This window comes from Gavia stellata, chromosome 11 (assembly GCF_030936135.1).
Source record: "Gavia stellata isolate bGavSte3 chromosome 11, bGavSte3.hap2, whole genome shotgun sequence".
In the NCBI taxonomy this organism is placed as follows: domain Eukaryota; kingdom Metazoa; phylum Chordata; class Aves; order Gaviiformes; family Gaviidae; genus Gavia; species Gavia stellata.
Genome location: NC_082604.1, coordinates 25,875,181 through 25,888,793, shown reverse-complemented (window position 1 = coordinate 25,888,793; position 13,613 = coordinate 25,875,181).

Here is a 13,613-nt window from a genome sequence, read left to right as displayed (position 1 = left end):
ACAAATGCCTTGAAGAAAAAACAGTAGTGCCTTTATTGGTCCTGTTTTGCCCAAAATTCAATCAAAAGTATCAAAAAATGGAGCCAAGTTTCAAGTTTTTTTGTGAGATCAGGTGAGTTTCAGGTTTCATTACCAAGTTTCAGGCAGCTCTGTAATCTGCAGCCTACGCATCTGAAGGTAAAGCAGGCCGATACCTACAAAGAAAAGCACTTTGCAGTAAAAAATGGAAGGGATTATCTCAGTGCTTCCAGTGAATACAGCTGCTGGATAGTGTTTTATTTGTTCACTTTGTAAGGATAAAAAAAATGAACTTGTCTTAAGCCATTCAGGTTTAAGACAGGCTTTATCTCCCTGGTTGGAGGGAAAGATTAGCACTTATTAGAGCCTAATCTTAATCATATCCATTTATAAATAGGGCTTCAAATTGTCTAAAATATTTAAACATGATGAAATGGAAATACTTAAGACAGCTGAAGTCTTAAGAGAAAAAAAAATCGAAAACCTGAAGATTTATCTACAAAGATTAAAGTAACTTTCATGGCAAAGCCCTAAGAAAATAAAAGATCAGAAGAAGGACAACAGCAGCCTTTGCTAGTGTCTGTACAAGGCAAATGAAGTTATAGATGTACTAAAATGGCTTAAAGAAATTATAAAGACTTAACCATTGAGTTGCTGTTTCATAGCCAAAGACAGCACAACCATTTTCCTTTGTCTAATCATTTGTTCGTCTGGGTGGTTAGACAGTCTTCACTTTTCATATAAAAGAGTGTTAAAGCATTCAGGTGTATTCAGATATTAAAAATAGAAGTGGCCCTTTTTCCCAAACTGTGGGAAAGAGAAAACATAACTTCTTGTTCATATACAGATCTTACAGTGAAGAAGCAAGAGAGTTACTCGATGATCACAGGGTGAAGCCAGGTGGCAAGTGTTGCCGTGAAGACATTCCACATTTTAGCCACCTGAAATTTCCACCTCTGCCCAGGATCATCCTTCCCTTTTGCTCAAAAGCTTCACCATCATAACTGAAAATGGTCTCTTATGCCCAAACCTCTGAGAAGCTTGGATGTGAAAGGCCTTTTCTTGAAGGCTTTTCAGTAGAGAATTGGTGTGAAGAGCAGGATGGCAAGATAAGCGCAGTTATATCCAGTGTTGAGAGGGGTTTGCTGTCGTGTTTAGTACCAACAATGGCTTTTTCCAGGTGTGTGCATCATCAGATGTAGCCATCAAGCCTGAATATTACCGTGTCAGTGCTGTATTCAAACAGATGGACAGCAGTTTTTTTCTGGGTAGACAGGGAATTGGCAGTTGGGTTTTTATGAAAAGGTAGGCTGAACTTGGTTTGCTCCTTCTCCACCCCAGTTACTGACCTATGATAACAAATTTTTAAATGCCCAGGGTTATACAGATGTGAGCCTAAACTCACCTTGCATCCATTCCTCTCTTCCTCGGACTCACAGCACTACTTTTCTTACCTGATATCCCAAGCCTCTCAATGCTGCTTTTCATACAGCCATTTATAAGACTGTTGCTGCCTTTCCATGACCTGTCGTTAATATAGGTCTCATATAGGTCTTAGCTGTTTTAGGGCAGCATTTATCTACACTGAACTGAGCAATTCTGATGTTTGAAGTGGTTAATAACCTTTTCCTTCGAATTTCACAACTGCAGCGTCTCAGTTTCTCTCTATTCTGCAATGAGAAAAAAGAGGAATCAGGAGATAGTATGTCTAAGATTATTTTTGTTTACAATAACATGCACAAACTTCCTAGAAAGATTGAAACTAAGAAATCCTCAACTGAACTTTATATATCAACATTCACTTGGCATGGTTAGTGAGTGCACCTCAGTTTTGCAATTTATTTCTGTAATAGATTTGTAGACCTTCTTCAAAGCCTTGACAAGGTATTTCTATGTCATCATCAATATTTTCTTCAAAAATTGAATATGAGAAACAGTAAATGGGCATTTTGTACTTGAATAATGATTGGCTTTAACAGCAATAACAAATTATTTCCCATAGCCCTAGTAGAAATAGTTCAACTATTTCACATATGTAAAAAAGTGACACAAAAAGGAATGCAGATCACAGTCAAGTTTTACAGCCAGAACACCAACATATCATCTTTCAAAGAACTTTCACTGGAATTGCATGCAAATATGAGGAAATATTGCTTATTTAGCAAGTCTGTAGGGGAGAGTGAGAGATGCTTCTCTGGAGAAGGTTTTTAATATAATCATTAAAATAATTCCATCCAGCAAAAGTTTGCAGTTTTGCTTTAGCTAGGCTTTGCAAGACTGCAGTCTTGCCAACTTTTCTACACTTTTACTGTTCCTTTGTTCCAGCTCCTATATATTTAGTAGACTATGTGCAAAATGTGATAAGGATGGTTTGGTCTGCTTGTATGAAAATCCTTTCATTGCTAAACCACTGCAATGGCATATTGAAATAAGAAAAATCAAAAGTTCAGATCCTGTTTTTCTGGGCTTGTAGGGATATCAGCTCTTAGAAGCACATGTCATACTGCTATCATTTCTAACTTGCTGAATAACTTTTAACAAGCTGTACAGAAAGCACTGTGATCAACAGACAAATGTTCCTGGAGTCATTGACATTGAAATCAGTGCTAGGTGGGTCAGAAAAGGTGATGGAGCAAAACCGATTTGTGCATCGTCAAACTCTTTGTTATGTTAAAAAGAGAACTCACCTGATTCCTGTGTTCAAGTTGCTGGGAAACTTTCCAGCATAAAAGATCTTTGCAATTTTTCCAGTTCTGTAATTAAGTCTTGAATCGTTTGCAGCAGGCCTTCAGAATTCAGAAAGTCTAGAGAAACGACTTTTATTAGTTCTGTACAAGTTTGCAAGATGTAAACTTTGAAAAGATTTCTCTCCTCCAACAATTTATTAACAGATACGCTTAGCTCCCTTTAGGCACATAGCTCCTAGAACGGTACCTGTATCTCTGGATAAGGTATCTAAATGCACTGCACAATGGATGGGAGAGGAAAGCATCTCAGGAAGCTGATCTAAAGCAATGATTGTGCAAATTCTTTCATTCTATGCGAGAATTTCTTTCTTGTTCTCATTTTAAGAACTACAAGTGTAAATATATCCACCCCTAAAATATTCTGCTCCATATCCCTCCAAAAAGTGAAATACTTTGTCCCTTGATCATCTAAACCAGAGGTCTCAAATGACCATTTTTGACCTCGTAGCAGAGCCTCCTTTCCATAATTAGTGATTTGTATAGAAACGTCCTCTCCCCTACTAGCAAGCGGGTTTTCCCCAGTCTCCTTCAGGCTCTGTTTCTGTGCTTTGTTCTGAGCTGTCATTGTTGGCCTCTTTAAGTGACCACCTTTATTTTTTTTCTAATTGTGCCTACTTCGATAACGAATAAGAGATGAAGCCTGTGAACTTCAAAAAGAGATGGGGTTTGGATTTCAATTATGCTAGGTGATTGTGAACAGCAAGCTAATCAGACTGGGACACATCTGAGCAGAAATTGAACTGTGATGCTTAGGGAACTGCAGTATCAATATCAACGATCTATTTTCCATGTTTTTACATTATTATTTTGGACTTGGGTATCTCAGTTCTGCCTGAATACTGCTAGAGGTGCCAAAGGCCTTTACTAGATAGATTTCTTAATGTGCTTTTCACAGAAAACTGTTTACAAAATGCCATCATTGAATGTAATCATTGTAAACACTGGTACTCTACAAATGAGCCCTCTCTCCAAGTAAAATCCTAGTAGACCCCACAAAAAAGTACTTACTGTCTCGTAACTACATAAGGGTGTGGCTGCTACAATATAGAGGGTGGCTGCTAGCTACATCTGTGTTAAAATTACAACCTTGGTCACGGCTCCACCAGAATTTTAGATGAAGCAATTAGCATATGTTAGATATTTGGCTATAAACAAAGATGTCTTTATAGTGTAAATTTTGTAATCTAGTTATTGAATCATTACTGAGAAAAGACAAGACGGAATGTCTATCAGGAAATTGCTGACAATACCACAAATAAAGAAGAAAAAGATTCAAGTTGTGTTTAAAAAAAATCAACAAATAAACAAGCAAGCACAAAACAGCTGTTGTATTAAGAACAAAAGAAGAAAAAAAGGAAAAAAAAAAAACAACTTCACTGTAGAAGAGCTTCACTGGAGTCCTTTTTTGTCCCAAAAAGCAATAGAAATTAATCATCTCTGCTGGCATGCCAGAGTTACAGACTAAAACATTAGTCCTGCAAATAAATACAAGTGAAGATCTCGCTGTTAGAAAATTCATGTAAAAATCATCCCAGCAGAGGAATAAGATCAGACATTTTCTTCCAATTCCAGCAAGCTGACAAAAGAAAGAATTAGATATCAAGTCACAGTGTGCATGAATTAATCAATATGGATTTCAAATACATCTCCATGATAGTTGTATTAAGATGAACAAACAATTATTGCATGGGCAAAGAATAAGCTGCCAGAGAAACAGAATTTTTATTCTGAAATTCAACTTTTCTCATCTTTTTAACACTTACTGAATAAAAACAGTGCTTAACTACAAATAATGAGATTGTAATTTCAGAAAATTACATCTTACTATCTTTATGTGATTATTCCATATGTCTTCCACTTTGTGATCTTTTTCAGCGTTCCTGAAAAAGCATGAAGCCTACATATTCAAAGGAAAGGAAAATTTACTTAATGCTAATCATTACTGTGAACTTTGATTTTTCATCAGTTACTAAATGTCCTTGGCATTAGAAAATACCACAGTGAAATGTAATGTCACAGAACATTACCAATTCCATTTTCCTTACCAATTAAGCTGACCTTACCTGCACTTATTATTTATTTGAACAAGAAAAATCTAAACACATAATATGTATTATAGTCAAACTACTGTTGCACATCTCTCAAGTTCATGTAAAGTTGACTGCTTTTGTGCTACACGTTGGGGCTTATTCAGCATTTGTTCAGTAGAGAATTACTACTTAAGGTACAATTAGTGATATTGCATTCTTCATATAGTTCCTTGCTTTCACAGAGACCTATGTAGTTCTCTAAATGCCTATCATTATCCGAGACTTTCCATAATTCACTTCTGAAGACATTCCAATAAAAACACCGATTGTGTAATCATTAAAAACAGGAATTTATCTTCTTTTTATGGCATGCATTTGCATGTCTTACAAATGATCTGCCATTGATTCAAACTCATAATTTAAGAAGCATCTTAGTTTTCACATCATAAAACAATAGAAATTTTGTCATTAAAGGCATATTGTTAAAAATGGTAGTGTGAAAGGGTGTGGGGAATTCCCTGTCTTCCCCCCAGCACCCATTTGCTGATTGCCATCATATGGTGCTGTAATAAAGTCCCAAAAATGCTGCCTTATAGTAGTGAAATAAAGAAATGAGATGTGATTACTATTCCCCAGTTCAGCAGTGCCAAACACTACTACAGTAGTTGTAAGGGACTTGAACTGTATCTGGATGAAGAACAAGGGAAGCTGGGATGAGTAATTAGGATTCTTTCTGAAAAATATTCTAATATAAGTACTTGCTTGTTTTAATGCTTAATTTTATTCCGATACAGTGAAAAATCTTAGCAGAAGGACTGCTGTGCGAAGGAAGAGTAGCTGAAGATCAGTTAAATCTGATATAATAAAGAAAATAACCTGATAGACTTCTGCTGTATTCTAATGCGGGAGTCTATGATCTGTTCTTTTATAAGAATAAGTCACTTCTCCACTGAATGAAGAAATAGCTTTTATTTTTCCCTTTTTTAAATCAACAAGATCCACCTTTGGGCCATGAAGAACAGGCTGCATTTGCCCCTTGTGAGTTGGAAGTATGGTCAGGAGTCAGAATCTGCCACCACAGGCCACTGTCCCATCACTCTTGCAGCAAAGAATAGTGACACATCTTAGTAAAATACTTTGTTAAGTCACAAGTTAAAGAAAGACAAGTGAAAATTATACGGAGAAAGAAAATCTGCCTCAGTCTTTTTATGGATGCTGTGTAATATGCATTTTCTTTAAGGACCTAGCACAAATAATCATTGATAGTAACTGGCTTGAAATAGCGGGTGTTTTTACCATCTTCCACTCAAGACACGGCATTTCATTTTAAAACTTACGCACAGGGCATATTGTAACTATATTGGGGTTTAACTGTAGTTATTACTTCCCCTGCAGGCATTTGGCAAATAGAAGACTTAAAATGGCCCATTTAAGTGATGATGGATATGCTCAAGAACAGTGGTTTACAACTGAAAATGTGCTGGTTAAGAATTAAAATCTGATACTGGCAAACTCCATCATAAAAATAAAGTCAAGTTATCTCCAGTTCCCTATCAGCATCCTTGCTGGATGTAGTAAATCACTTTTTCGGCATTAAAACAAGTTGAGAAGCAGCATAAGGACCAGAAAACTAGAGCAGAAATTAACTTAAAGGCAAAATTAACATTCCCAAGGTGTAATACAAAAGTGGTGCCAACTGTCAGGGCGCAGCAGTGCAGGGTTAACTGGTGCTGTGCAGTGAAGGGCTCTTCCAATCCTTTGCTCCCAGTCTGCAATATTCAGAAGTCAAGCAAGCAGGGTTCTCAGTCTGCGCAGAGCAGGGGTTCTTGTCTTCGCTGGGATGGGTGGCAATGAGTCCAGGAGGAACTAGGTCTGCTTACCAAAACCAATGGAAAAATTCCCATTAAATTATGAGAAGCAAGATGAGAGCTTGATACCATGAACATCCTCATAAAAGCCTTCAATTTTTACATCGTGAAAAGCAACAAAAGATAATGGGAAGAAGTACAATACCAAAAATATACTACTTAACTGAAGACTTAGTTCTACCTCTTCCTCCTGAATTTCGGTAAGCCAGTCTCAAATCAGCTGACCTGTAATACATTTTTGTACCACTTCTATAGCTGTACCTTATGCAGAAGCATTAAGACTAAGCCGGACTTTTGTGGCTGTTGCAAAATCTGGTAGTTCTCATGATTGTCAGAAAAATGACTAGAATAAAGGCAAAAAATTATGTCTAGTAATTGGTGATTAAGGCAATAATTAGTACTTGATATACGTGGAGAATGCCGCTTATATTAAAATACCAGTTCTCATTCTCTGGGGAAAGTGTCGCATTGATACCTCAGTGATGGAGGACTCTTCCTTACTAAAGCTGCTTATGGGCAGCCTCTGTGTTGACACTGTTTCACCCTTCTGGGCAGTGGAACTCACCAGAATAAGTCTAACCAGATCAAAGTCTGCACTCAGCATGATTTTTTTTTTTTTATTATTTGCCCAGAGGAGGAGTAGAAACAAAATTTGCAAACACTTCCTATGAAAAAATTACAATGGTATCAGCCAATATCTTTTAAATAAAATTAAAATCTAAAAGCAGGTACTGCTTGGAGTCTGTCTACAGAAGGCTATCACTCCTAGCAGAAGAAAGAATTTCTTTGTTTGCGTGAGCAGAAGCCTTGATACATGTGAAAATAATTTGTGTCCATGGCAAGAACTTGCAATACATGGTGGTACCTATCCTTTTAGAGAAGTAGATTATTGTTTTTGCATTAGTAGTGCACCATCCTTCAGAGTCTAAAACCCTTTATAGTCAAAATTTCCCTGTGAAGAGTCAAATTTGAGGTTGCAGTAATGGCCAGGTGCATCGTTAGAAGTCATTTACAAGACAGGGACTTTTTGCTTGGGGAGTTCCCAATATCGCAACTCCTTAAGCTATAGAAAATACATTCTGTATAACAGTATCAAGAAATGCTTCTGACAGCTGAGAATCTAAAGAAGATCACTGATGTTTTCAGAGCAGCTTAGCAGCTTTCCTGTCCTTTACAGATTAGCCGTTCATGTGAACAGGCTACGGTGGTGCTGACTTCCAATTCCACTGAGCAAAGTCTTAAATCTGTCACGGATCACAAATTCATTGTAAACCAAACATTTAGGACATAGGGGAAAGTGGGGAATAACTGGCAAAAAATGATTCTGCAAAAGCTGTAGAGAATTTACCATCTGTTTTGTTTTCTATCCAGGTACTTCTGGGCTCTGAACAAGCTTTTGTGTCTTGGAAATTCACCAGTTTTATAGCCATCTGAAAAAATTCCTTGTTGCTATGGCAATACCATTTTTTCACGATGAATCCTTCTTGAAGGTAGAGGACATTGGCAAGATTAAATGTAAATCTTTTTTTTTTTTTTTTTTTTGGTGGCGTGACAGACAAAAGTGGCTGGAGCGGGGAGAATTCCTCACCCACAAAACAAATGTTACTAGTATCATCTTCATTTGAACAACATAAAGCAGCTGTGTAATAGCGTTGTTAGCCATCCACAAAACACATCCATAATCCCCTGAAACTTGTGGTACGGTGCCACCGATGCTGCTTTGTGAATGAGTTGCAATGTTCTCCATGTTGCCTTTATGCCTGGAGGTCTGTTCTAATGAAACAGAAAGTTGAGAGATACCAATAATGATCTCCCCTTCCAAACAGGCCGTTAGTGTCATCTTTGTAAAGGTGATAGGTAAGGAAATTAGGTATCTCTGAAAACTGGCAAAATCCTTGTCAGATTCACACAAAAGAGGATGCCTTGTCATTTTATGGCAAACCACAGCAGGTGGAAGCTACCTGCAGTTACAGGCAAAGTAATGAAGGCTAAAGAGTGTGTGAAAAGAATGTGATAGCAAATGTTCTCTTTTTTTTTTTTCCCCTCTTTATTTTTTTTCATGCACTCTGCCTGCATACCAACACACCTCCAGCTAACGTCCCCCAGATCTGACCCTTAAGATGAGCAACACAACAGACAGACAGACGTGGTAACACTTCATATCCTACCCCCCACTCAGAGCCCTCCTATAAATACAATCTGATGGCTACTGAAGCCGCTATCGACCCTGCTTGTGTAGAGTGGAAAATAAAAAGAAGCCACCCCTTCAGCATTAAGACCTAATCTATCCTTCTGCAGCTCAGACATGTGCAGTGATTTACGACCAAATTTATTCCGCCCCTAAAATGCACTTAACATCACAAACAGGCTCAGGGAATACTCAAAAAAATTAAAACACAGCTCAGCAGAAGCATGGCAAATCTGTCTGTTAACCTTACGAGTTTCTTCAACGGGTAATACAGAATAAAATTAATTTCAAAAACAAAACATGAAAAAAAGCAATTTAAAGATAGCATACTAATGAGATCTTTTGGTCTCTAATAAATTGATGCCAGGAGCTGAAGATATAAAGTGTTTGACTAATGGCATTCCAGTGTGGGTAGCATGTTAGAGATACAGGTGATTTTTTAAGTCACTCGTGTGCTTTGACTGTCGTTATTGAGAGTACTGATAATTCGAAATCTTCAACTTACTGATCACACATTTGATTCTAATTCTTATTTTTGAAGCCTGAATCAACTGCAGTTCCAAAGCGTCTCTACTGATGTCACTAGCATTACAGCTAAACTGCTTTATGCCAGTCAATCAGTAGTTCAGTTTATTACAGCCTATTTTTTCCTCTCTTAAGCTCCGTACTCATCTTATTCTATTCGTCTGATGTTGTCATTTTTACAACCTTTGCAGGATATGAAATTTATTTAGTGTTGCAGCCACCTACTGTCAGTGCTCTGCTCGTGCCATGTTGTATCAATAGGCAGCCTGAAAAGAGACCTTTCCGCCAGTGACTGACTGCGGGACACTTGGCAGCAGTCAGAGAGAGGGTGTTTGATGCAACTTGTCTGTTTAAGTATTTCTAACAGTGGGGGAACAAATTGTAACAGCTAGTAATCACCTGCCTGAATGACTAGACTTGCGTCGTAGATCTTTGTCTATGAATACATGATAAAAGCCAGGTTATCCCTTGGTAGGTTAATATTTTTGAGAGTCTAGAAAGGGCTCTGGTAGGAAACAGTGGTTCAAAGCAGCATTAAATATGCTGCAGACTTTTTATTCTAAGTGCAAATCAGTGACTGTACTTGTTAAGATTGTATTAGAATGACAAAAAGTAATTAAAATAGACTTACTGCCTTTCTAAGTTTTGAGATGTAAATACTCCTGCTTTTAAAAACATGAATTCATCTTTTCCATACAGGTTGCACACATTTAAAATGTATTATCAAAAACTGTAAAATCGCCTTTTGAAGTATTTTTTTAATCTTTCAGTGTCTGTCTTGCTTTCTGAAACAAGACAGTTGAAAATACTCATTAGACAAGGTTGGAAGAGAATGGAGCTACAGCCAATTCCTGACAAAGGACCAGAATTTGACACCAGAAATCACTTGTGATAGTAATGAATATTTCTTTCCCCCCGTAATTTTAGGGAGGATCTCATGAGTAAAGTTTGTACACACAGTAACCCTGGGTGTCAGATTGTAACTGCACATGTGGCCATAACCCCTTCATAGGGACCAAGTCCTTCGTTTGAGATGTTCTGGGTAGCTACAGCTTCCTTGTGCAAGCTGGAACTGAACAAATGCAGCACAGCGGTCAAGGACTAAGGTCTCCAGCCATCACCTGCCTGGTCCCACCATCAGCAAGGCTGTAGCTGCAGGGTGCCTGCAGAGCACCAAACACATTCATGCTACGCATCAGGAAATCCTCACCTAAGGATTTGATTTTGCCTGTATTGAAGCCAACGGCAAAAATTCTGACTTCCAAGATGTAGGATCAAGCTTTAGACAACATGTATTTGATTCCAGGTGCTTTTTGGTTGTTTCTTTAACAGTCTATCCAACAGAAGTGTCTACGTAATCAGCGTGTCTCTGAAGGTCAAAGATGATGGTTTTGACAGATATCTTTAACACACTTTTAAATGAATCCATTTCTTTTAGCATTATTTGCTACGTTGATTTGTGGTTGTTACCATGTGAAAAATTCTTTAAAATAATAAACTACTCCAGTTGACGCCAGTAGCAGGGAATCCATACGTTTATTACACAGTATAGACAACAGCAGATCAGGAGATACTCACCATCAGTATTTCCTTAGCATCTCAAAGCTTGTTTTAAGTGCTTGTCCCTCTAACCCCTACTGCCCCATTTCGAGAAGCAGAGCAGCACCAAGAAGGGCAAAGAGCCTGATGGAGATCCACCTCAGCTGCACAACGCTCAGCAGTGCAGGGACAGAGGTAGTCTCCAAGCCAGGCACATCCCAGTAACAGCGAATGCAGAGCTTTGCTATTAAGCACTTGTCATTATAGCACGGTTTATTGCACTTTTTCCCCTCCGAATGATTGAAACCAATTAAATTCTTGAAACCAGAAAAGTGACATATCTTCAAAGTACTACACTTCTCTGAGAAAATTAGATAAAACGGTCCTGACTTTTCTGAAGTTTTATTGCTCAGTGTCTTTAGCTCATATGTAAGGAATGTGATTCTGTGATTCTGTGATTCTGTGAACTTGTCTCATCTTTTGGGAGCATTATCTCTGACCTGTAACAGGACTTTGTGTATATCAGCCTCTCAAGTAAACTTCTGCATCTGAATGGGTGTCAGATCTAATCATGCAAAAATCCGTATAAGTGAAAGTTACAATTCATATTTATGGCTTTCTTACAAGTATCACTTGGCTTAAGGTAAAATATACTCACGGACACAATGAAAATTGTTTCACAACTTAAAGGAGAGGGTTTCTTCCCTCCTGAGAAACAAGGTCGATGATTGACTTGTTTGGCTGATTTGAGCAGCAAATGCTATATAGACAAATGTTATATTACTCTTACATGCAATACTAAGCCTGTAATACTGTAGCATTGTGCAGTACTCACATGCAAGTAGAGAGTGGCTCTCATGACATATATGAACCTGGATTTTCAATTGTGTAATGCCTCCATCCAGAATTAAGTCAAGATCACTACAGGTACTGGTATAAATCTGACCTTAAGTAACATTTAAAGACTAAATTTTTTCATTGAAGCTTGGATGCCCAAGTCCAACTTTCCTTTAGAAATGCTAGTTTCAGATATTGACTCAGAAGTACGCTTCAAAAGGATCACCAACACCCACACACCCTTCTCCTCCATTCAAAGAACTGCCACAGCATATTTATTTTGTTCTGTGGGAATCTTATTTATCACTTGACAAGCACTATACAAAGAAATAGGATATCTCTAATGTGTTAGCCTAGAGTATAAACTTCAGTCACATTAAGGAGCTGAAGGCAGGGATTTTAAAAGCATCTCACTTCAGCTCTTTTGAGAATCCTGCACCAAACCCATAATTCTGTTTATCACCTGCACTGTCCTAAAGGCATTATCTGAAAAGGAATAAAACCAAGGGGACTCTTCCCATTTACTTTAATGGGCTTTGGATCAGTGCCCAAACATGTTAGGTTTCGGAGATAAATATATATTTAATTTAGTCAAGTTTTCCAAAAGAGCTTCTGTTGAGATCAATAACGAACTTACTGGTCTTCTGGGAAAAGAGGTGAAGCCCACGCTTACCGCACTGCTGTACTGCTGAAAGCTTAAGCAAAAGTAACCTGCATTTAGGCAGTGGTAATACCAAATGCAATTTAAAGTATTTAGCTTTCCTATGTTAACAGCTGTCACTAACTACTGTTGCAACGCTGTCTCATCTGAATAACCATCACTAATACATTAACTGTTCCCAAAACCCATTTAAAGGATTAACGTGTACGACTACCTGGAAAACAGTATCACAACTCCCCACCGTTTGGTCTTAAAGTAGGTTTGCCTTGAAAAATAAAGACTAAAACAAGGACACAGCTAAGCTTATAATGAAAAACAATTTGATTAATGCACCAAGGCCCACAACAGGCATGTGCCAGCTTTGTACCAAGAGGTTGCCGTCCTGAACCGAGCAGTGTTAGCTGGGCTGTCGGGTCTGCCTTCGGTAAGAAATTAATGGAGGGAACAACGTTTCAGTTTAATGGGATGATGAGACCTTAAGAAGTACTTACTTCTATCCCAATTTACCTGACATTTTTGTTTGCCTTGCAACCACTTTTGAAACAGAGTTCAGAGCTCTGTATTTGAAACCAATATATTACACAGGGTTTGTGATGATCTTGTCCTGCACGGCTCCATGAGGGATTGCTCTGTCCCATGTCCCTTTCCTTTCTTCCCATCGGAAAGGAAATCAAAAGCAACTTCGGTGGTCTTCCGCAGTCAGCACAGGGGCTGCAATTCAGCCCAGCCTTTACCCGGGGCACACTGTGCAAATGCAAAAAAAATCCTCAATCCATCACTAGCTGAACAGGCGTACGTGAACAAAACAGCTTTAGCCTAAAAGCAATCTAGTCTAAACCAGAGAAATATTGTGACATTAAAAGCACTGGAAATACATTATAGAACATCTAGAAAGCTTTTAATCTGGATGAGTCTGAGATAAGGCTATTGTCACTTATGGGAGTCGTCACAAGCGCGTTTCAACTCAGTAATGTATTATCCGGTCTGTGTATGCTCTATCTATACCAAAAACATGATTTGTGGCCGTTTTACAAACATCCATTGTCACTCTGCGTATTTTAAATTCAAGCTTGCTCAAGCTTTAAAGGAAGAGAATGCCATAAATAATGTTTTAGAAACTTCTGAGATTGACCGAAAAAGCTTTTCTGTAGATAAAGGTGACACTAGTTTAAAGTCCAATATATTGCCGTCTCCTAGGAC